The 24,789-nt window shown below is 38.3% G+C and overlaps 1 protein-coding gene across 19 annotated transcripts in view; it reads right to left on the bottom strand.

Moving 5' to 3' along the window:
• BAZ2B (bromodomain adjacent to zinc finger domain 2B) overlaps positions 1–24,789 on the bottom strand; it is a 449,666-nt gene that overhangs the window by 232,116 nt on the left and 192,761 nt on the right. For 18 of the 19 annotated variants that reach the window (XM_062187182.1, XM_062187176.1, XM_062187160.1 and 15 more), the window contains one exon: positions 7,790–7,832. The exons of the other annotated variant lie outside the window; for it this stretch is intronic. The gene's annotated coding sequence lies outside the window, so the exon portion shown is untranslated. The remainder of the gene's footprint in view (positions 1–7,789; positions 7,833–24,789) is intronic. 19 annotated transcript variants of the gene reach the window in all.

Below are 24,789 nucleotides of genomic sequence, written 5' to 3' on the forward strand. Positions count from 1 at the left end.
CCCAAGTACTTGGGCCATCATCTGCTGTCGTTGGGGTGTGCATTAGCAGGGAACTGGATTGGAAGCAGAGTAGCTGGGACTCCAACTGGTGCTCCTCAGGTATGGGATGCTGGCAATGCAGGTGGTAGCTTAACCTGCCATACCACAGTTGACCTCTACCTAGCGTTTTAAAATTCAGCAAGCAACTAAATGTTAGCTTTGTTCTACCTTATTTAACATTTATATCAAAATATATTTATTAAAAATATGTGATGGAAAGATCATAAATAATATTGAAATTATTAATGCTAAAGAGTTTATCATCAGGGACCTTGCAATTACTAAACTGTTTGGTTTATAAATTCCTATAAGATCTAATCTTTATGCTCATTGCCTTCCTCAAATTTTACAATTTATCAGTACTGGACTAAATATCTGCATCTCGCTGCACATACATCCTTTCAAATTTATATGACTATTTCCTTCCTCTTCCCAGATTTCTTTTCTAATTTATACTTCAAAAACCTAGCCCAGCAGTGTTTCTCCTCTGTAAAGGTTTCCATGCTCCCCTCTAACACAGTGAATCATTCTTTTTCATTCTACTCCTAAATGTAAGCAGTTTCAATAAAACAAACGAAATGGAAAAAGTCAAGACTTTTTTTTTTTAATCTTTTTTTTTTTTTTTTTTTTTTGGACAGGCAGAGTTAGTGTGTGAGAGAGAGAGAGAGAGAGAGAGAGAGAAAGGTCTTCCTTTTTCCATTAGTTCGCTCCCCAAATGGCCGCTACGGCCAGTGTGCTGCACCGATCCGAAGCCAGGAGCCAGGTACTTCCTCCTGGTCTCCCATGCAGGAGCAGGGCCCAAGCAATTGGACCATCCTCCATTGCCCTTCCGGGCCACAGCAGAGAGCTGGACTGGAAGAGGAGCAACCAGGACAGAATTCGGCTGCCCAACCGGGATTAGAACCCGGGGTGCTGGCGCCGCAGGCGGAGGATTAGCCTAGTGAGCCGCAGTGCCGGCCCCTAATTGACATTTTAAATTTATTATCTACTACCAGTATTTCTAAGTGTGTGCAATACAAAAGCATATGCTAATTCAATCTAAACCTTAATTAAGTTAAATGTTTCTATTGATAGAGATTTATCTCTATAAAATTTCTGCAATATTAGTGATAAAACTAGTGAAAATAAAATATTGAATTTTTTTGAGAGAGACAGAAACTGAAACAAAGAGTTCTCATTTGCTGGTTAACTCTCACAGCACAGTTGAGGCTAACGCCAGAGACAGGAACTCAATCCAGGTCTCCTACATGAGTGGCAGAAATCCATCTACTTGGGCCATTGTAAAGGTACTTCCTCAAGGCCTGCACTGGCAGGAGGCTGGAATGAGGAGCTGGAAACAGGACTCACACTGATGCACTCCACTGCAGGATGTGGGGGTCTTAACTGGCATCTTAGTTGCCATGTTAAATGCTTGCCCCAAGGAATTTTAATGCATACAGATAAGGCCACTTTAATTATTTAAAGGTTGTTTTGTCATAGATAATATGGTAAAATATTAAATAAGAATGTTTGAAAATAAAATATTGCCATTGTAGTAAAGAAATACCTATAGAAAAATTTACACAAAATACTCTCAGAGAAGACAGAGCTTTGGAGAGACTGGAGAAGAAAACTGTATGAATAATTTCATTATACTTTTTATGAATGATTTTTAGATCTTTTTAATCAAGAAAGGGTCAATCACAAAACAGAATTGTAGGCCGGCGCCGCGGCTCACTTAGCTAATCCTCCACCTGCAGCGCTGGCACCCTGGGTTCTAGTCCCGGTTGGGGCACTGGATTCTGTCCCAGTTGCTCCTCTTCCAGTCCAGCTCTCTGCTGTGGCCTGGGAGGGCAGTGGAGGATGGCCCAAGTGCTTGGGCCCTGCACCTGCAAGGGAGACCAGGAGGAAGTACCTGTCTCCTGGCTTCGGATCAGCGCAGTGCCGGCCGTAGCAGCCATTTGGGGGGTGAACCAACGGAAGGAAGACCTTTCTCCCTGTCTCTCTCTGTCACTGTTTAACTCTGCCTGTCAAAAAAAAACCTAACAAACAAACAAACAAACAAAAAAACCAGAACTGTAAAAATCAAAACAGACTAGGTTCTAACAGACTAAGCAAAATTAGGTTGAGTCTAACTTCTCATCCTATAATTTTAAGGAAGTACCTTTACAGATGATTGTGGTGATGGTGAGGGTAAAAGGACTTTAGTATGTGCCATCAACTGTGCCAAACGCTTCATAAGCATTATTTCACCCAATATCATAAATACCCCTGAGATATAAATATTAGCTCTACTTCAGAGAAGAAAACTCCGGATCTTAGAGTAAGTAATTGCCTCAAGAGCACAACACTTATACGTGTATAATCAGCAGACCAAAACCTTAAAAGGTTTTCCTGACCCCAAGTCCATGTTCCTGACTATTATGCATGTTACCTCCCATCAAACTATTTTCTTATCCATTATATTACAGGGTGTAGTGTACAGTTGTAATATTTTGGTTTCCATCCACAGTTCCCAGCTCATTACTCCTAAGCCCTTGTTATTTCTGAAGCGACTAGAAATAAAGTTTAAGAGCATTAAGTCTCAGAAAGCAAAGTCTCTTTCCTGCTCTCCTCTCACTTTGTCCTTTATTCCCCAAGGCAGCTAGACCATTAATATTGGATTTCTCTTTACCAAGGCAAGTCTAATCTGCTCACCTTGTAGCTACCAGCCGTAATGAAATTTGTGACCCTACCTTGTCTGATCTACATGATAAGAACCTCCACAGGTCAGAGGGGTCCCACTGCATACTCTGAAGAAAGAAAGGCTGAACAGAGAGATGAAGAATATGGACAGACTAGCCTTGCTGGGGTTGTCTATTAGCATCAGATCACATCCTTTTGGCCAATCACATTTGACATAGCTGTCCATGCCTATGCAATGAAGTCTCTGTAACAGCCCAAAAGTACAGGGTTCAGAGAACTTCTGACTAGCTGAAGACATAGAGGTTCCTGGAGGGCAGTGCCCCAAAGAGGGCATGGAAGCCCTGCATCCCTTCTCCCTTATCTCACCCAATGCATATCTTCATGTGTATCCTTTTTAAAACATCCTTATAATAAACCAGTAACGGTGAAATGTTTCCCTGAATTCTCTGAGCCACTTGAGCAAAGTAACAGAATCTGAACAGAGGATAGAAACCCCAATTTATTGTCATTTTCTAAAACTACCTGGAGCATATGATTGGTAGATGAAGGAGGCAACAGCCCCTGAGGAATACGTTCTCAGCTTGTGGCTCTAGCACTACATCTCTAGGGTGGTAGCATTAAGATTGTATTGAATTAGAGGGCACCCAGTTGGTGTCCTCTACAGAACTGCATGCTTGCTGATGGGGAGAAATCCCTACTCCTTCTCAGGTCACAGAAGACGTACGTGTTGATTGTGGTGGTGCAAGAGCAGAAGAAAGTTTGTTTTTCAAATAAAACAATCTAAACTTTTCTGAAGTTCATTCTGGGGGCCGGCATAGCACAGCAGGTAAAGCTGCCACCTGTGACAACTGGCATCCCATATGGGCACTGGTTTGTGTCTGGCTGCTCTACTTCCAATCTAGCTCCCTGGTAAAGGCCTGGGAAAAGCAGCAGCAAATTTGGGCCTCTGCCACCCACGTGGGAAATCAGGTTGAAGCTTCTGGCTCCTGGCTTTGGCTTGGCTCCACCCCAGCCAATAGGGCCATTTGGGGAGTGAGCCAGTGAATGGAAGATCTCTCTCTCTCTCTCTCTCTCTAACTCTGAGCTTCAAATAAACAAGTAAATAAATAAATCTTTAAAAAATACATACATACATAGACATAAATACAATTCATTTTGGCCTTTTAAAATGTTGGCATTCTAATGAGGTCTGCCCCCTTTCCCAAATAAAAGGACATTATTTTAAAAGATCTCCTTAGCTTCTTTAGTGGAACTTACATAAGCCTGTATAGTTACTACTAATGTATATAATGCAAAAAGTAGAAGTCCATTTATTAAAACTATCAACAAAAGGGCCACAATGTGTAAGTTTGGTCAGTTTGGATGTCTGGGATAAATTCCTGATGTTGATGGTTAATTTCATGTCCCTCTGTATGTCTCTATCAAAGCAAGCCACGAAGTGACATGAATAAGACAGAAGAATGGTAAATGAACATTATATTTAAATCTCAAGCAATATTTTTAAATATATGAGGATGTCTCAAAAATTAATGGAAAATGAAATTAAAAAATAAGTTTATTTTTAATTCCAAATAAATTTGAAACCCATGCATAGTTTTTTCATGCTATGTAGTTCTCAAGAACTTTTTGAAGACCCTCTCATATAATATATCATTTTACAGTGAACATACTGAGGCACAGATGACTTGCAATAGATGTTACACAGTGAATCAGTACTTGAACTCTATCTGGTTCTAAAACAAATGCTCTTTTCTATCTACCCCTCTTCACTTGATGAAATAAAAAACCTCCTCTCTAATGTGCTACCCATGTATAATCATCTCTGTAAGCCCCTCCCTCATCATCCTAATTGAAAGTGCTTCTTCCTCCCTAAGAGTTGAGTGATGCTTAATTTTTATTATTCCTATGTTACCAGTGCCATATGCTTCCTTATATTTTGGATATTTATTTTAATACACATCTTACATATTATTTAATTACAGAAATTCATGTATTAATATCCTTGCTTCATTTTTAACATAAGAAAACCAAAGTTATCAGTTGACTTCATGATTTCTAGAGGTATCAATGACTGCACTATCAGTATTTGCTGACTACTGTGATAAGATATGCATTAAAAGAAATATGCAAAATATAAACTGATAATATGGTATCAGTAACATGGGTGTAATAAAAATGAAGCATGCCCAACTATCAGGGACAAACATTCTCATTTAGGTTGATGAGGGACGGTCTGAGAGAGATGATTATATGTGGGCAGGGCATTGGAGCAGAGGTTTGATTTCATCAGAAGAAACTTTGAAAGCATAAAAAAGGAAAGGAATATCGAGGTAAAGGGAATGTGTGAATGTAAGTATGGAGCCCAAATGTATGTTCAAGTTGTAATATGTAATCTACATTGTGCAAAATGTAAGCTTCTTGCTCTTGGTTACTAGGATGTATGGCTGGAAAACATGTTGGAATTAAAGAAGGGATCTTTAGTATCAAGTTAGAAAGTCTTATTTTGATCCACTAAGATATGAAAGTCACAAAATCCCTTCAAGTTGAAAATAAAAGGAATAGATACAGCAAGAGTTAATAAGATTAAATTGAGGAACCTGTACAAGTTTCAATGGCACTGATGACTGTCAGAAAGAAAGGAGACCAGTTAAAAGGTTTTGACATTTCAGTGGATTGTGATACACAGAAAAAAAAAAAAAAGAAATTCCTTAACTTTGGAAAACTTTTAAGGAAAAAAATAAAGTGTATATTATATAATATATAAATATCTGCTAGAGCTTCCGCTCTGAAACAGTCTGAACTATCCCCTCTCTGCCTACAATATTCTACAGTGTTGGCTCTTACAATGCCATCGCATCACACCAGCTTACACTGACTTTGACTTCTCTATTTTCTTTTAATAAATCAGCCCTTTCTTGGTCTCACTTCACTTCAACTACTCTGTCATCAGCAACACTTGAATTGCCCTCTCAGGAGCACCCTCAATCGCAGTCAGTGTTGAAATCCATCCTCTCTCCTTATCTCAAGATAATGGGAGAAAGCCTCACAATCCTGACATTATGACAAAATAAAGGTTTCAGTTATGAACCTCTCATATGAATACTTCTTAATCTTTAACTTATTTAATATTTGATAATATTGAAATTATTGGATTTAGAGCAGCTGCAATGAATTCTCTAATATTATCCTAAAAATGAACTGTGAGAGACAGCACTTTTAAAGTAAGGGGGAAAAAATGACAAAAACCTTTTCATGCAATGCTAATTTTAACTTCCTTGATTGTAAGGCATTAGATGTTAAACAAAAGATAATTACAAGAAATATGTTAATATTTTGTTGTAAAATATCTAGTTAGGGTAATAAAGTTCTGATTAAGAAATAGCAAACAACGGCCGGCGCCGCGGCTCACTAGGCTAATCCTCTGCCTTGCGGCACCGGCACACCGGGTTCTAGTCCCGGTCGGGGCGCCGGATTCTGTCCCGGTTGCCCCTCTTCCAGGCCAGCTCTCTGCTGTGGCCCGGGAGTGCAGTGGAGGATGGCCCAAGTCCTTGGGTCCTGCACCCCATGGGAGACCAGGATAAACCCCTGGCTCCTGCCATCAGATCAGCGCGATGTGCCGGCCGCGGCACGCCATTGGAGGATGAACCAATGGCAAAGGAAGACCTTTCTCTCTGTCTCTCTCTCTCACTGTCCACTCTGCCTGTCAAAAAAAAAAAAAAAATAGCAAACAAGCACAGAGCTACAAATCAGAGAAAGCTAAAATGTCCTCCTATCAGGTAAATGAATGAACGTGCCATAGATATCAGGAGAATGATGACAAAGTTTTTAAAAATACAATAAAATTCTTTCCAGTCTTTGAACAATGTTGAACTTAACAGATGAATCAGTTTTCAAAAGACATGTTCAAACATAAATACAAATTTTGACTATATATAGATCTACACTTCTGATGATTACTGCTTTTATATTTAATGAGCAATTAAAACATATTATTGAGTAATTTACTTAACATGTAATTCTGTTAAATAAAAGGATTTTTCAAAAATGCTGTAAATTCTCATGACTAATTTAGATTTCACAAGTTAAAGTTTTATAATATTGTAGATGAAGGCCTTAGATAAGGTTTTCCTTTAGCTAACATATTTCACAACATTATTAGCTAACATTATTACACAAAATCAAAATAAACACTTAAAATCAAAGAAGAAAACTGTCAATTACACACAATAACTATCTTTTGTTCAAACAACTTTCTACATTTGGAACTCTTTATGGAACTCTTTATAATTTATTTAATTATCAGTTAAAAAGTTAAGCAAGAAGCCTAAGAATTCTTATTAATACTATGTTTTCATAATCTTTCCTCAATTATTCATTACAGTCTCAAATAATTTTATTTTTTATATTTTGCCAATTACTTTAAACTTTTTCCCTTTTATTAAGTAAAAACAAATCAGATAATGCAGAGTATTTTTCACACTGAAATATATCAACATAATCAGGAATATTATGAGTTAGAAGTAATTTTCATTATAAGAGTTTTATATTCCTTAAAGCAATTAAAAGTTTAAGTAATTTAGTGGGAGATGTGATTCATGAAAATTATAAATATTCAACTGGCTAGTGAAAGAAACAAAAATAATTTAAAATTTTAAATATTTTCTAACTGGCTGGCGCCGTGGCTCAACAGGCTAATCCTCCGCCTTGCGGCGCCGGCACACCGGGTTCTAGTCCCGGTCGGGGCACCGATCCTGTCCCGGTTGCCCCTCTTCCAGGCCAGCTCTCTGCTGTGGCCAGGGAGTGCAGTGGAGGATGGCCCAAGTGTTTGGGCCCTGCACCCCATGGGAGACCAGGAGAAGCACCTGGCTCCTGCCATCGGAACAGCGCGGTGCGCCGGCCGCAGCGCGCTACCGCGGTGGCCATTGGAGGGTGAACCAACGGCAAAAGGAAGACCTTTCTCTCTGTCTCTCTCTCACTGTCCACTCTGCCTGTCAAAAATAAAAAAAAAAATTTAAAAAAAAAAAAGTATTTTCTAACTCAATTCTTATTCTCAGAGACATAAAAACCTTAAAAGTTTTGGTCTTACTGTGATCAAAGTAGTCAATCTTGTGACATTACTGTTGAGAAACCTGCAACAGGAAAACAGAATTAGCAATCTTTACTTCACACTTAGTAATTCCATAAATGAAACTTTGTATACAACTTTTGTCTTTCTTGATGTCATAAATCAGATTTAAATTGAACATCAGGAAATATAACTGACATGACCCAAATAAGCACAAATACATAGAACTTACTATGTATCATTATGTTTTATATTTTATAGCATGACAAATTTGTTTTCTTTCTCTCTTTTTTTAACAGCTTTTTTAAATTAAAAGTCAGAGAAAGAGAGACAGAAAGGGAGATTTTCCATCCACCAATTCACTCTCCAGCTGGCTACAACAGCCAGAGCTGTGCCAGGTCAAAGCCAACAGAGCTACTTTCATCTGGGCCACCTTCCACTGCTTTCCTGTGCATTAGCAAGGAGCTGGATTGGAAATGGAGAAGCCAGAACAGGAGCTGGTGTCCATTGGATACCAGTACTACATTTAGTGGCTTAAACTACTGCACCACAACACCAGCCCCAACAGGTTTTCATTTATAATCAGCAATACACTTGGGTTAACTAAAATAACACATAAAAAAACTATAGAATGTTTGGGTTACAAGTTTTATTTGTTTTTAAATACTTACTAAGAAGAGAACCACAATGTCTTAAATATATCACAAACAGAGGACAGCTTAGAGCCAAAATGTCATTACTTTATTTGGAGAAATTGCCATTTGCTAATCCTTGTGAATAGTGAGAAACTATCAAAGAATGAAAATACCACTGGGAAGAATCTAGTATAAACAATAAACTCAAGGAAATTCAAAAGTTAAACTATTTTGTAAGCTATAAATGGTTTCACATTTATTCCTGTGACATCTGAAGAGAAGCTTCTTTATCAGAAAGACCCAATTTAAGATGAGCTCTTACATGATTACTGTTTAAAGTAACACACTAGGGTGGGCATTATTGGGTGTAGCAGTTCAGCCAGCATTTGGGATGGCTGCATACCATTTCAGACAGCCTGGGTCAGAGACCCAGCTCTGCTTCAGCTTTCAGATTTCCCTGCACACCTGGGGAAACAGCAGATGATGACTCTAGTACATGGGTCCCTGCCATCCCGGTGGGAAACTTGGATTAAGTTCCTGGCTTCCAGTTTCATTTTAACCCAGCTTTGGCTGTTGCAGACATTTGGAGATTGAACCAGCAGATGTTTCTCTCTCTTTCTCTCTCTCTCTCTTCCCCATACCCATCAAATAATTTTTATAATTTTTTATATTTATATACAGTGAATGAATTTCATGTATTTCATATATACAGATTTAGGAGTATAGTGATACTTCCCACATTACTCTCTGTTCTGTCCATATTTTTAATGAATTTTATTGTAGTTTTAAGTTCTATCATCAGTCTCCTGATATCTATGATATGCTTATTCATTTTCCTAATAGGAAGGCACTTCAGCTTTCTCTGATTTACCATCTTCTCTCCTCCTTCCTTATTTGTTTTTCTAATTTTTAAAATGGCACACTTTCAGTTTATTTTATAATAATAAGTTTAATCTTTCACTAAGTAAAAAAAATCCAACACATAGAAGAAAAAAGAAAAACACTGTTCGTAAACAGTAGAGACAAGGGTTGTAAACAATAATCAATTCTCAAAATATCAATTTTTGCTCATATATATTACATTTTTTGTATTCTACTATAACCTCAGATCAGGGAAAACATATGATATTTGTCTTTTGGGGATTGGCTTCTTTCTCTAAGTTTAATGGTTTCCACTTGCATCCATTTTGCTACAAAAGACAGGATATCATCCTTATTTTTAAGGCTGAGTAGTATTCCATAGTGTATATATACCACATTTTCTTTATCCACTCATCAGTTGATGGACATCTGGGTTGAATCCATAGCTTAGCTATTGTGAATTAAGCTTAAATAAACATGAGGGTACAGATAATGCTTACAAATACTGATTCTATTTCCCTTGGGTAAATTCTCAAGAGTGGGATGGCTAGGTTTTATGTTAGATCTTCTTTCAGATTTCTGAGGAATCTCTATACTGTCTTCCATAGTAGCTGTACTAGTTTATACTCCCACCAACAGTGGATTCGGGTACCTTTTCCCCTACATCCTAACCAGCATTTATTGTTTTTTGATTTCTCTATGACAGTAGTTCTAACTAGGGTGAGGAGAAACCTCACTGTGGTGCTGATTTTCATTTCCCTGATGGCTAGTGATCTTTGAGCATTTTTTTCTTGTGTCTGTTGGCCATTTGAATTTTATTCTTTGGAAAATGCCCGTTTAAGTCCTTTGATCATTTCTTAACTGGATTATTTGTTTGTTGTTGAGTTTCTTGAGCTCTTTTTAAGTTCTGGATATTAACTCTTTATCAGTTGCATAATTTTCCAAATATTTTCTCTCATTCTGTTGGTTGCTTCTTCACTTTCCTGAGCATTTCCTTTGCAGTGCAGAAGCTTCTTAGCTTGATGTAATCTCATTTGACCATTTTTGCTTTTATTGCCTGTGCTTCTGGGTTCTTTTCTAAGAAGTCTTTGCCAATGCCAATGTGTTGCAGAGTTTCTCCAATGTTTTTTCTAGTAATTTGATTGATTAAAGTCATAGATTTATATCCTTGATCCATTTTGAGTTGATTTTTGTATAAGGTGTAAGATAGGGGTCTTGCTTCATACTTCCACATATAGAGATCAAGTTTTCCCAGCACCATTTGTTGAAGAGACTGTCCCTTCTCCAGAGATTGATTTTAGCTCATTTGTCAAAGATTAGTTGGTTATAGATGTGTGGGTTGATTTGTGGAGTTTCCATTTTGTTTCATTGGTCTACATGTCTATTTTTGTGCCAGTCCAGGCTCTTTTGATTATAAGTGACCTGTAGTGTGTCTTGAAATCTGGTATTTTGATGCCTTTGGCTTTGCTTTTGTTGTTTAAGATTGTTTTAGCTATTCATGGTCTCTTGTATTTCCATATGCATTTTAGCATCCTTTCTTCTAGATCTGAGAAGAATGTTTTTGTTATTTTTTTAAAGGATTTATTTATTTGAAAAACAGAGAGAGGCAGAGGTAGAGAAAGACAGATCTTCCATCCACTGATTCACTCCCCAAATGGCCCCAACGGCTGGAAATGGACCCATCTGAAGCCAGTATCCAGGAGCTTTTTCTGGGGTCTCCCATGTGGGTGCAGGGACCCAAGCACTTGGGCCATCTTCTGCTGCTTTCTTATATATGTAAATCATATATATTTGTCTATTTACATATATGATATATATATATATGATATGTATATCATACATGTAAATCCTATATTTACATAGCAGAGAGCTGGACTGGAAGTGGAGCAACCAGGTCTCCAGCCAACCGGTGCCAGCACAGTGTCTTCACCCGCTACACCACAGCACCTGCCAGCCCCTGTTGTTGGTATTTTAATTGCGATTCCACTGAATCTGTAAATTGCTTTGGGTAGTGTGGACATTTTGATGATATTAATTCCTCCAATCCACAACATGAAAGAGTCTCATTTTTTTGTATCTTCTTTTATTTATCTTTTGTAATTTTCATTGTACAGATCTTTCACCTCTTTTGTTGAATTTATTCCGAGGTATTTAAATTTTTAGTAGCTACTGGCATACTAATATTTTTGTAGTCAAATTCAAATAACATTTGTAAGTGTATAAAAATATAAAAGTAAATGTTGCATTTAACTTTTGATTTTTTAGAAAATATTGTTAGATAAATAAGACTAAACATAAATATATATTTTACTTAAAACCTTAACGCTCATAGTATAAAAAAAGGATAAAGGCATTTCTTTCTTAGGGTAGCAATTTTTACACATGACTTACTGAATACTTGCAATTGGATGCAGGGAAAAATGTGAAATTAAAATGACACTAGAGGATAAAGACAGAAAAATCTTAAAGCTCCTCATAAAAATCCTAACTGGCTTTTACTAGCAAAGGGTAAATCTTTAAAATCATCTTGAAACTAGGAAACGTATCAAATTACACATATAAAAAGTAATGTTACATTTTATAAAAATATAATTCAACTAATAACTTGGTTATGTGCTTTTTTTTCTACAAGTCATCATTTTATTAAACATATACACACAGAAAACCTCAATTATATTTACACTAAGAAAAATCTACCAATGTTACCCACCTATCACTGTGAAAAAAAGAATCTTACGTCATGATATCCATCCTATGAGAATACTTGCAGCAGTTGGCATGTACTACCTTTATTTCTCCCTTTCCTCTGCACCAAAACATAAGAAAATCTCTTTATGTAATCAACTTCAGCATCCTCAAGTCTTAATAATGCTATGGAAGTATAAATGTCTAAAATCCTCACCTAACTCTCTGAAAAGATTCAAAGAAATGAACAAAATAGCTACTTTCCCTCACCTCAATGAATCCAAACATGGAAATAAATGTGAACTCTACTTTATTTAAAGTACTAGCCACTGTTTTTTCTGTGTCCTTTTCTCAAGGTGTGGTTAATCAATTAAGAAAGTTCTCTCCAAATTCACATGTGAAAAAATAATCTCATAAATCATAAGCTATTTGTAGCTTCTTTCAGTGTTATAATACTGGATTATAGAAATAGAAAAACTGGGGCAGGCTGTTGGCACTGCAGTTAAGAAGGGGCTTGGGGCCGGCGCCATGGCTCAATAGGCTAATCCTCCGCCTAGTGGCACCGGCACACCCGGTTCTAGTCCTGGTCAGGGCGCCGGATTCTGTTCCAGTTGCTCCTCTTCCAGGCAAGCTCTCTGCTGTGGCCAGGGAAGACAGTGGAGGATGGCCCAAGTGCTTGGGCCCTGCACCCCATGGGACCAGGAGAAGCACCTGGCTCCTGCCTTCGGACCAAGCGCGGTGCGCTGGCCACAGCATGCCAGCCGTGGTGGCCATTGGAGGGTGAACCAATGGCAAAGGAAGACCTCTCTGTCTCTCTCTCTCACTGTCCACTCTGCCTGTCAAAAAAAAGGGGGGGCTTGGGACCCAACAAGCTAAATAAGGCTGTCTGAGTCTTGGTTACTCTGCTTTCTATTCAGCTTTCTGCTAATATATTCCAGGGGGCAGTAGGTGATGACTCACATGGTTGGGTTCCTGCCAGCCACATGGGAGACCCAGAAAGATTTCTGGGCTCCTGGGTTTGGCCGGGCACAGTCCTGGCTAGTACAGGTTTTAAGAGTTGAACAGAAAATCTTGCGTTGTCTCTCATTCAAATAGTAAATTTTAAAAAGTTACAAAATTCTCAAAATGATAAAAACCAAATAAATGGAAAAAGTAAGGGTTGTCTCTGTCATTCTCTTTTTAAAGTACCAACTACATATATTTTGGCATATATTAAGGTTTAATAAAAGAGTACAAAATCCAAACTTGCTTCTACAAGCATCTAGGCATTTCAAATTTTGAGCTTTACTTTTTTTTCCCTATTATTTAGGAATATAATTCGATGTAATATTTTGAGAGTAAGAGGATATTTGTAAATAACAAAAACTATACACTGGGGAAACTGGGGACAATGTGATCTATTCTGTGCTGTGCAATGATGGAAATGTCAGGTGTCTACACTGTTCAATATGTAGCCTATGGCCAAATGGTGACTACTGAGCATTTGCAACAGGCTAGTGTGAAGAAGGAACTGACATCTACATAGGATTTCATTTTAATTATTCTAACTTATTTAAATAGCTACATTACTTGCAGTTATTATATTAGATGGTATAACTATGCATTTCTGAGATCATACTGAGATGAGGAGGCAGAGGAAGCAGTTGAACCACCTGAAGATAATAGTCACTATTATCTTAAGATCTACAGGATATGAGTTTGATTCCCGTTGCTCTGGGTGCCAAAGCTGCCAGAGAATGACTGACAGCTCATTATACACTCAATGTAATATATGAGCATGCTAAATGACATGCTAATACTAGGCCTTGTGACAGGAAACATCAGACCATATAAGGAGCAAAAAGAGGTAGAAGCTAGATTCCAGGGAATCACCACCTTCTTCCCATCAAAAGGAATGAATATTCCTCCCTTGTTAGAATATATCCCCCCTTCATTAGAAGATACTTCTTTCATTAAAAGATCCATCTAATATTAAACACGGTTCAGATACAGGGCCAATCTCCTCCAAGTAGGCTCCACTCTTGTCTGTGGATTGTGTGTCTTTGCTTTCTCAATAGAACACTTGTGGCTCACTATTACCTATTTTCTGACTCACTTCTGATTTCTTTCTTGAAGCAAAGTCAAGGTGTGGTTACTGAGCAGCCCTTGATGTTTGAAGCCAATATCAGAATTGAACAGTGAACTGGTGCTCCTAAATATCTGTAACATTATTTTCTCTAGTTTTTATAACTGAAAAAAAAAACCTATAAACTCTATCTATAGGATATGTTCATTCCAGTAAAACTGTTCCAAAGCCAGAGAACAGAAACTGCTCTATTTTTAAATAATTTTCATGTTTATGTGTATGGGGGTGGTGGTGAGAGGGGAGTTTATTTTACCATAGAACAATTAATGTCTAATAGCTCTTATGAGCAGAAATATTTGTGGGATTTAGAGAGCTGAGTTTTACACTTCTTCAATTCATATGACTATTGCCTGGTATTGAAGTTTCAATTTGCTTTACTTTGTTCAAATGGGTACATGAGCTCATTTCATCTATTAATGTATTGCTATGATTAAAACTGCAACAGAGGCCGGCGCTGCGGTTCACTAGGCTAATCCTCCGCCTGCGGCTCCGGCACCCCATGTTCTAGTCCCCGTTGGGGTGCAGGATTCTGTCCCGGATGCTCCTCTTCCAGTCCAGCTCTCTGCTGGCCCGGGAAGGCAGTGGAGGATGGCCCAGGTCCTTGGGCCCTGCACCCGCACGGGAGACCAGAAGTAAGCACCTGGCTCCTGGCTTCAGATTGGCGTAGTGGCCATTTGGGGGGTGAACCAACAGAAGGAAGACCTTTCTCTCTGTCTCTCTCACTGTCTAACTCTGCCTGTTAAAAAAAAAAACACAAAACAAACAAAAAACAACTTCAACAGAGAACATAGAAAAAATTTATAAACAATTGTAAAACCAATTGTAATAGTTCTCATCTCTAGGAATCTCACTTGTTATCTATTATTTTCCTCTTACTATGTTTTAAGGAAAAAAGATGATCCACCATAGTTTAAAGCAAAAATAAAAATAGAAGATAGTATATAACATTAATAAAAGTTCTGTTAATATCATGCCAAGCAGTTTTGTCAAGTGAGAAACATACTGACCTAAGCACTTAATCTATATGCAACAAAGCTTTAAAGTGACAGCAGATAATTTCCTGAATCTGAATGAACACTCACTATGTTGGTACTCAGGCTAAAAGATGTTTCTTGATTTAATGAGGGAAGATATTTGTTAAAAGGAAAAAATTAGACAAAATAACTAACAAAGTTCGTTTAAGCGAATATTAGCTGTGAATAGGGCTGCATCAGAATCAGAAGAAGGTCAGAGCTCCACTGAAGCGGTGTGGGCAGTGATGTGTCGCAGACTGAAAGTGGAAGGGTGAGGAAGGAAGGATATTTGATTGGTTACATCGGGAAGGTCCCAGTTAGAAGGTGTTTGGCAGTTTCTGATGGTAAAATCTCTAGCTCCACTGTACTGTTTACCTAGGGCTTTGGTGTGCTTATGCAGGAACTTCAAGCCCTGGAGTTGGTCTAGGCTCAAGGCTTCCCAATTAAATAATAATAATAATAATAATAATAATAATAATAACACATCCAAGATAGAGAAGGGAAGAAAAATAGGCAGGTTGATAGATGAAGGTTTCCATTCCAAGCAGTATTTTTGGTGATTGACACTCACTGAATTCTTCCTGCCCTCAGTTTTAACTTTAACTGTAGTCTATGCATAGTATGTAGTTAAGCATCATATATATTTTTTTTAATGTTCAGAGGACTAAAGGCAGTAGTTCCAATGATTCTTGCTACTGAAAATCCTTGCTAAGATACGCTGAAACTGATATCACAGATGGAGGCTTTTACCCTCAAAACTGAACACTGACAAATGCCCTGAAATAAAGTGCTCAAATACTTGTAGCATTAAAAGAAAATTCAGAAAATTCTACAAGTATCTTGCTAGATTGACCAATTCAAATCTATAAGTTTTTATTTTGACTGTGAGTTTTTAATTAACAAAGCCAATAAAAGTGTTAAGGTTCTATCTCCTGAGCACTTTTTAGAATTAGAGACCTCACCAGACTTTCTGGTAGGAAAAATAAACTTCTAATTCAATACCTGCCATTGGAAAAAATTCGAGACCCACTATCTACACTGCAAACACTAACAGAGTTAGAAAGTGATGTTTCCATTACCTCTAAAAAAAAGTTTAGGAATAAAGCAAATGACAGATTCTCATTTTAAAACCTCTAATTTTGTCATAAGAAAACCTCAAACAAAGTTAAGATTCCTTAAGAATATTATTTGCCTGTAAGAGAGCTGCCTTAAGTACTCAACAAAGTCAAACGCAAATAATCCTGTGGAACAGTGATCTTTCTACTTTCTACTTGTTGAACATTACGGTTAGGGGTGCATTAAGCTTGTGATTGTAAAGTAAATTGAGATTATGTTATCACAAAAATTAAAGGAAAAAAAGGGGAGGAAGGGGGGAGAGGCAACTGAGGGACAGAAGGGAGGGAGGGAAGAGTATGGATATCTTCTTAGAACTGTATGGAAATACATGAAATGTGCTCTTTATATATTATTAATTAAAAAAAAAAAGGAAAAAAGTCACAAACAAAAAACAAAAGAACCACGGTGCAATTTCTTTAAGAGACAATTTATCAAGATTCTACCTTGTTGTAGTGGTGGTATCCTAAGAAATATATTTGGTATTTCTCCCTGTTTCTGGTCCAGAACTCCTAAAATTCTTGGAATTTCCTGTTAGAAGTGTCTCTTGTTATTCACAGACATGCTCTTTTAATCACACTTGAGTTTATGTTAATGAGGTGACCTAGGGTGGGGCCCCTAGATAGCCTCAGAATAGGGCCAGTTACCATAAAGACCAAGGGATTCCAGTGTTGGAACCTTTATGCCCACCCACTGACCTCTGGGAAGGGGAGGGGCTGCAGATTAAACTACGAAAACTATTGAAGGAGGAGAGCTGAAGAGCCAGGAGGGTGGTGCAGCCCAGCTCTCTAGAGATGGAAGGGCCTGGGTTTGGGTCTCTTCGGGATACCCTAAGTGTGTCTTCATCTGCCTGTTCATCTGTATCTTTTGTAATAAACAGACATAAGTAAAACTTTTTCCTGGATTCTGTGAACCATTCTAGTAAATTATTGAGCCCAAGGAGGATATCATGGGAATCCCCAATTTATAGCTGGTTGGTCAGAAGTACCCAACTTGTGGGACTTGAGTCAGGGCAGTCTTGTGGGACTGAGCCCTTTACTTGTGGGAACTGACCTGTCTCTTAAGTATAGTCATGTGTCACTTAATGACCAGGACACATTCTGAGAAATGTGTCATTAGGAAATTTCATCATCATACGAATACCATAGAGTACATTTAAACAAACCTAGATGGCAGAGATCACATAGCCTGCTGATGTACCCCAGAGACTTGGTAAACATAAGATATTTGAGGCTGCTGCCAGGGTAACATGACATACTATTTTTGGTAAACTCTTTTATATAAGTAGAAATACACTCTAAAATAATGATTATAAAAGCACAGTAAAGACATAAAAGAATAAAATAGTCATTTATTATCATTATCAAGTATGATGTCCTAGACATAATTGTATGCACTATCCATTTATATGGCTGACAGAATAACAGGTCTGTTTACACCAGCATCACCATGAACACGTGAGTAATGTGTTGCACTAGGATAATACCTAGTTACAACATCACTAGGGAACAGCAATTTCTCAGCTCTATTACCATCTTATGGGAGCACTGTGTTATACATGGTCCACTATTCACCTGAGCATCATTAGGTAGCATAGAGTTAAACTGAATTAAATTGTAGGACACCCAGCTGGTATCCAGAGTTGGCGGACTGCTTGTGTAGAAAAATAACCTATACATTTAGTGTCAGAAGTGCTGTGTGAGTATAGAGTTATAGAGAAACAATTTTTCTCGGTCATCTTCTTCAAACCACTGCTCTCTAGAACTAAGCAACTCCTTGTTCAGCAGTACTAAATCAGGTAAAACCCAATATAAAAATATTTTAAAAGCACTTCTTGTATTACCAAAGATTTTCCTGTGTTAGATAATAAATTCACATTTTTATAAATTAGTAAAATGTTTCAAATAATATCACTATTTTATCTCATAAAAAAACTGATATTTTCTCAAAATGTATCTATCATATTGCTTATTTGTCTATTGTTCTGTGACTAAAAATTCTTTAGAAAAATTATAATTCCCATAGGCTGAATTACAAAATTTTTAGACAACTAACAAAGGTTTATTACACAACATTTAGCTATTGCTCAGATAAATTCATTATTATCTGGTGATTAAAAAAAAAAAAACCTATGGAAACAAAGAAAACACAACAGGCTATTGGATTTAATAAATTAAAAAGAAACATTTAAGTACATACAAGCTGCCTTTGTCCCCCAAACTTTACTGTTTTTCTCAACACTATTTTCAGCACTGTTTTCTCAACACTAATTAGCACTTCTCAAAATCTTTCCTCACTTGCTCACAGTTTACCACTACAGAGCCATAAATGGGCATCCAGGAGAGGAAGAAGGTGGTAGCAGTTCCAACTAGTGTTGAAACAATCTTGAGGTTAATATACACATAACATCCAAGAATGAACCAATCACTTGGGTGGAGTAATATAGTGAAGTTTCATTTGAGAAAACGTATTTGTTTCGCTATACTTTCATTTCTCTAAACAAGAATTCTTAAGGGAAGTCAATCTGTAGCAACACGCAGAGCATTGGGTTAAGCCTTTAGGAATTGAAAAACTTAAGTTAAATCAAGTTAAATCACATCATCTCAATAGGGGAAATGTCATTTTTTTTTAATATCAAAACTGGAGTCCATTTTAATCCTGGCAAAAAATGCTAAATCAACAGATAACTTTTCACTTAAAAGATTGCCTTTTGGGGCCGGCGCTGTGGTGCAGAGGGTTAAAGTCCTAGCCTGAAGTGCCAGCATCCAATATGGGCACCAGTTCAAGTCCCAGCTGCTCCACTTGGAGCAGCTCTCTTCTATGACCTGGGACTGCAGTGGAAGATGGCCCAAGTCTTTGGGCCCCTGCACCCGCATGGGAGACCTGGAAGAAGCTCCTGGCCCCCTGGCTTCAAATTGGCCTAGCTTCAGCCATTGCACCATTTGGGGAGAGAACCCAAGGATGGAAGACCTCTCTCTCTCTCTCTCTCTCTCTCTCTCTCTCTCTCTCTCTCTATATATATATATATATATATATATATATATAAAACTCTTTCAAATAAATAAAATAAATTTTTAAAAAACGCTGGCATTGTTCAACTTCCTATCCAGCTCCCTGCTAATGTGCTTAGGAAAGCAGCAAAAGATAGCCCAAGTGCTTGGGCCCCTGTCATCCACGTGGGAGATGGTGATGAAGCCCTTAGTTCCTAACTTCAGCCTGGCCCAGCCCTGGCCATTGTAGCCAGTTGGGAAGTGAACCAGCAGATAGAAGATTTCTCTCTCTCTTTCTCTCTCTGCCTTTGAAATAAATGAAATAAATATTTTAAAAAAAAGATTATCTTTAAAACAACTCAATTGAAAAATTAAGACAAATAGAAACACAGATGTTATCTTTTTTATGTCAATAGCTAAAAAACAAAAAAGAAATTATCTGTGCCAGCACAATATTTAAAAGTAAATTTCTGACTTTGGCTGTTCAGACTTATCAGTAGTTATGCATCAATAATATACAGGTCAAAGAAATATTTAGATCAAATAACTGAAGATACTATCACTAATAACAAATACTAGATTACAGATAACTTTTTCCATTATTTTCCATTAAAATAGTTGGCTGTGAATATTTAGGGGTATTAAATAATGATTACTGCTACCTGTTGCTTGTTTTTTTTTCTTTTTCTTTTCTTTTTTTTTTTTAAGAACTCATAGAATGATCTTTCATCATCAACAAGAGGGTCTAATGCTTACAACAAGGATTTACAACCCTGGTTGTTGCTCAGAATTTCAGCATCTATTCATTATGGACTTCAGGCAATCTGTCAGGACCTCAGTTTGCTATACCATAATTATTGCCTTCACAGGAATATTGTGAAGTTTAGTTAATTATGCTTATAAAATATTTTGAGGTTCACAGATGAAAGAGTTGTTAGGCATACATACAATTAATTGCCAAGTATCTGATGAAAAAAATGCCACTTAAAGACATTTAACAGCAACAACATGGATGAACTTTAAAGACATTATGCTAAATGAAATAAGCTAGTCACAAAGGAAAAATATAGTATCGTCCTAGGCATACATGTATGAGGTAGCTAGAGCCATCCAATTCACAGAGACATGAAGTGAAATGGTAGAGGTCAAAGTCCAGGGAAGGGGAGGTTGGCAGCTATTGTTTAATGGGTACAGAGTTTGCATTAAGTTTTTTTCCATTAATTTTTTTATTTGAAAGGCCTAGAGAGGGAAAGAGACAGAAAGAGATCTTCCATCCACTGGTTCACTTCCCAAAGGCCCACTACAACTAGGGCTTCATCAAGCCAAAGGCAGGAACATGGAATTCAATCCTGGTCTCCTATGCAGACCCAAGTATTGCAGCCATCATCCACTCCCTCCCAGGGCATGCAATAACAGGAAGATATAATCAGGTGTGGTATAATCAGGCATGCAGCTGGGATTCAAACAGGCTCCCAGACGTGGGATGTGAACATTCCAAGCCACATCCTTTTTTTTTTTTTTTCTTTTTTACAGGCAGAGTTAGACAGTGAGAGAGACAGAGAGAAAGGTCTTCCTTCCGTTGGTTCACCCCCCAAATGGCCGCTACAGCTGGCGTGCTGCGCTGCACGGATCTGAAGCCAGGAGCCAGGTGTTTCCTTCTGGTCTCCCATGCGGGTGCAGGGCCCAAGCACTTGGGCCATCCTCCACTGCCTTCCCGGGCCACAGCAGAGAGCTGGACTGGAAGAGGGGCAACCGGGACAGAACTGGCGCCCCAACCGGAACTAGAACCTGGGGTGCCGGCGCCGCAGGTGGAGGATTAGCATAGTGAGCCATGGCGCCAGCCTCCAAGCCACATCTTAATCACAGCACTAAATGCTTGCCCAATGTTTCAGTTTTAAAGAAAAAGAAAGTTCTGGAAATGGATGCTGGTGGCTGCACAACAATATAAATGTACTTAATGGCACTTAATATATTTTAAAATGGTTAGAACTACAAATTTATAGCTACATAAATTTCATGGCAATAAAAATTTGGCAAGTGTGAAAATCAGAATATTTATTACAAGTCAATATAAAAATTTTCTTATTGACTAATTCACTGATTAAAACATTTATCACATAATTGTCTTGTTTATGCACTCAGTAAATATTTTTAAGTGTTTTCTATGTGGCAGACACTGTATAGACCTGGGAAACAGCAGTGAACAAGACAGTCTGTGTCTTCACAAAACTTTCATTCTAGCACTAGATACCTACAAAACAACTGAAAAGAACAACAATGTTATTCTTTCCTCCAAAGACTCGTATACACTGAAGGGCAAAGAGATAGGGTAATGACAAGGTGGCATCTCTGAGAAGATAACTGCCTGACACCAAAAAAACATAAGAAGGAATACTCCAGGCCGGCGCCGCGGCTCACTAGGCTAATCCTCCGCCTTGCGGCGCCGGCACACCGGGTTCTAGTCCCGGCCGGGGCACCGATCCTGTCCCGGTTGCCCCTCTTCCAGGCCAGCTCTCTGCTGTGGCCAGGGAGTGCAGTGGAGGATGGCCCAAGTCCTTGGGTCCTGCACCCCATGGGAGACCAGGATAAGTACCTGGCTCCTGCCATCGGATCGGCGCGGTGCGCCGGCCGCAGCGCGCCTACCGCGGCGGCCATTGTAGGGTGAACCAACGGCAAAAGGAAGACCTTTCTCTCTGTCTCTCTCTCTCACTGTCCACTCTGCCTGTCAAAAAAAAAAAAAAAAAAAAAGAAGAAGAAGGAATACTCCAAATAAAGACAATAGCATGTATCAAAGCCCTGAGGTGGAAACAGTTGGTGTTAAAAAAAAAAAAAAAAAATGACAAGAAGGTCCAGAGCTGGTGCACACTAATTGGAAGACATAGTGTAGGACACCTAGGCAGTATCATGGATGGCCTGGACAGCAACAGTATACAGTCTGAATGGTATTCCAGGTGCATTGAAAGCCTTATAGAATGCTTTGATTTATGGATGAAAAAAAAAAAAAAGACATTCTAGCTATTGTATACAGAATCATCCCGGAATGATAAGAAAAGAAGAATCTAAAGAAAGAGATCATGGGGCCAACATTGGGGTATAGCAGATTAAGCTGCCACTTGTGACACTGGCATCCCATATGGTTGCTGGATAGTGTCCTGGCTGCTCCACTTCTGACACAGCTTGCTGTTAATGTGCGTGGGAAAGCAGCAGAGTATGGCCCAAGTGCTTGGGACCCTTCATCCACCTGGAAGACCTGCATGAAGCTCCTGGCTCCTGGCTTCAGCCTGGCCCAGTCCTGGTTTTGCAGCCATTTGGGGAGTGAACCAGCGGCTGAAAGATATGTCTCTCTCTTTCTTTCTCTCCATATTTCTCTGTAACTCTTTCAAATAAATAAATAAATCTTTAAAAGAGAGAGAGAAAGATCAATGTACAGACTATGTATAGTAAGTCAGGCAGAAATGAGGTGGCTATTGTGGTAGCCTCATTCGTGGTGAGAAGGAATTATATATTCGGTTGCTAGTGGAGTAAATAAAAGAAAAAGCATAGTTAGGATGACTCTAAGATTTTGGTCAGATCAACTGAATGAATGGATGTTGTCAAACATATGATAGAGAGCACTGGAGCAGGAAGAGGAGTGGTGGTGGCGGCAGAGGTGACAGTAGTAAGGGATCAAGAGTTCGATTTTGGAAAAATTAAGTATTCAAGTGAAGGGTTCCAGGAAAGGTGACATGATGGACTGTGATAAATGCTCTTACCATAGGCGCTGAGAAATGGCTACTATGGTTAGTAAGAAAGATTTCACTGGAGCCAATGACAAGAATGCTGTTAGTATAGTGGTGAGGAGAAAAGCCTAAATAGGCTAAGTCAAGCAAAGAAGGTGAGATGATGATGTGAAAGCAGCATCTACGAACAACGCTGTGAAGGAGCTTTGCTACAACAAATAGTGAAGATATGGTCTGATAAGTGGAGAAGCACTACTGTTTTGAAAATTTTCTGTATTGAAATGGGAGAAAGTATAGCATATTTATATGCTGATGAGATGGTAGCAAGAAAAAATGATGATGGAAAAATTACAAAAGCAAAATCAATGATTACTAAGCATCTAGTAAATGCTAAATCTGTCCTTGCTGCTGGAAATCCAAAGATAATAAATACATACAAGACATGAGACTAATCAAAGAATTATGTGGAAACTATATTGAAAATTACAACATACCACATAAAATTAAATTAAAAATCCTTTAGAAATAATATTATTTTATAATAAGGTTGTCATGTTAAAAATATTATGCAAAACAATGTTGATATATCTTGTGATGTGACAGCAATGCCCTTCTAAGGCTACACACATGCAGATGCACAGTATAAAAATAATGCCATGCACAGCTTTTATTTGATTATGCACAGTGGGATTTAGATAGGATAATGTTAGACAAAGAGTAAAGCCAGCAATTAAAAAAAAAATTCTCCACTATGCTTTCTCTTGTCTCTCCTCTGTGTTGATCATTTTCATTTTTGGATTTTAGCATCCCTCTATTCTCTATTTCAATCACCTACTCAAAACAGGAAATCATTCACATAGATTTATAAAAATCATCATCTCCAGAGTCCCCTTTTATTATCACTTTCCTTACCTCCTTAAAACATTTAAGATTTTCAAAGAAATAAGGACTATTAACTAATTATCTTTTAGTGTAAATTAATTTAGATAAATCGCTCAAACACACATACGCATCCTGAACATCTTTCCTCCAATTTTAAGATCCTTTTTCACTTTGTGTATTTACTTATTTGAGAAGCAGAGAAACAGAGAGGACAGGAAAAGTGTGGACAGAGAGAGAGAAAGAGAGAGAGAGAGAGAGAAGGTGACTGAGAGACTGAGAGATACCCTTTTTGCTGGTTGACTCCCCAAATAGCCATAACAGCTGGGGTTGGGCCGGGAGCCAGGAACTCAATCCAGTTCACATGTGAATCCTCTAGGGTTCACAACAGCAGGAAGCTGGAATTGAGACTCCAACTCAGGCACTACAATAGGGGATGCAGGTGTTCCAAGTGGTGTCTTAATGCTAAGCCAAACACCTACCCCCATCGTGCGCATTTTTATATTGTCATGTTCTAAAAGAGTATGTGAGGTAATGTGGTAAGGAATATGATATACAAAATAAAATGAGAAATGAAGAAATTCAGAATGATAAAAATAAGATGAGGCCATGAATAAAACTGATTTTGAAAATGTATGCCACAAGACACTTTAAACCTGGGGACAAAAAAACATGACTGAGGGGCTAAGTCTGTGGTTTAGTAGGTTAATACTTCACCTGCGGCACTGGCATCCCCCTTGAGCACCAGTTCGAGTCCCAGCTGCTCTACTTCCTATACAGCTGTCTGCTGATAGCCTAGGATGGTCCAGGTGCTCGGGCCTCTGCATCCACATGGGAGACCTGGAAGAAGCTCCTGGTTCCTGGCTTCAGATCAGTCCATCCCTGGCTGTTGAGGCCATTTGAGGAGTAAACCAGAGGATGGAAGGCCTGCCTCTCTCTCTCCCCACCCTGTCTGTGATTTTTGCCTCTGAAATATATAAATAAATCTTAAAATAAAAAAA

The sequence above is a fragment of the Lepus europaeus genome, chromosome 1, assembly GCF_033115175.1.
Source record: "Lepus europaeus isolate LE1 chromosome 1, mLepTim1.pri, whole genome shotgun sequence".
NCBI classification, from domain to species: Eukaryota; Metazoa; Chordata; class Mammalia; order Lagomorpha; family Leporidae; genus Lepus; species Lepus europaeus.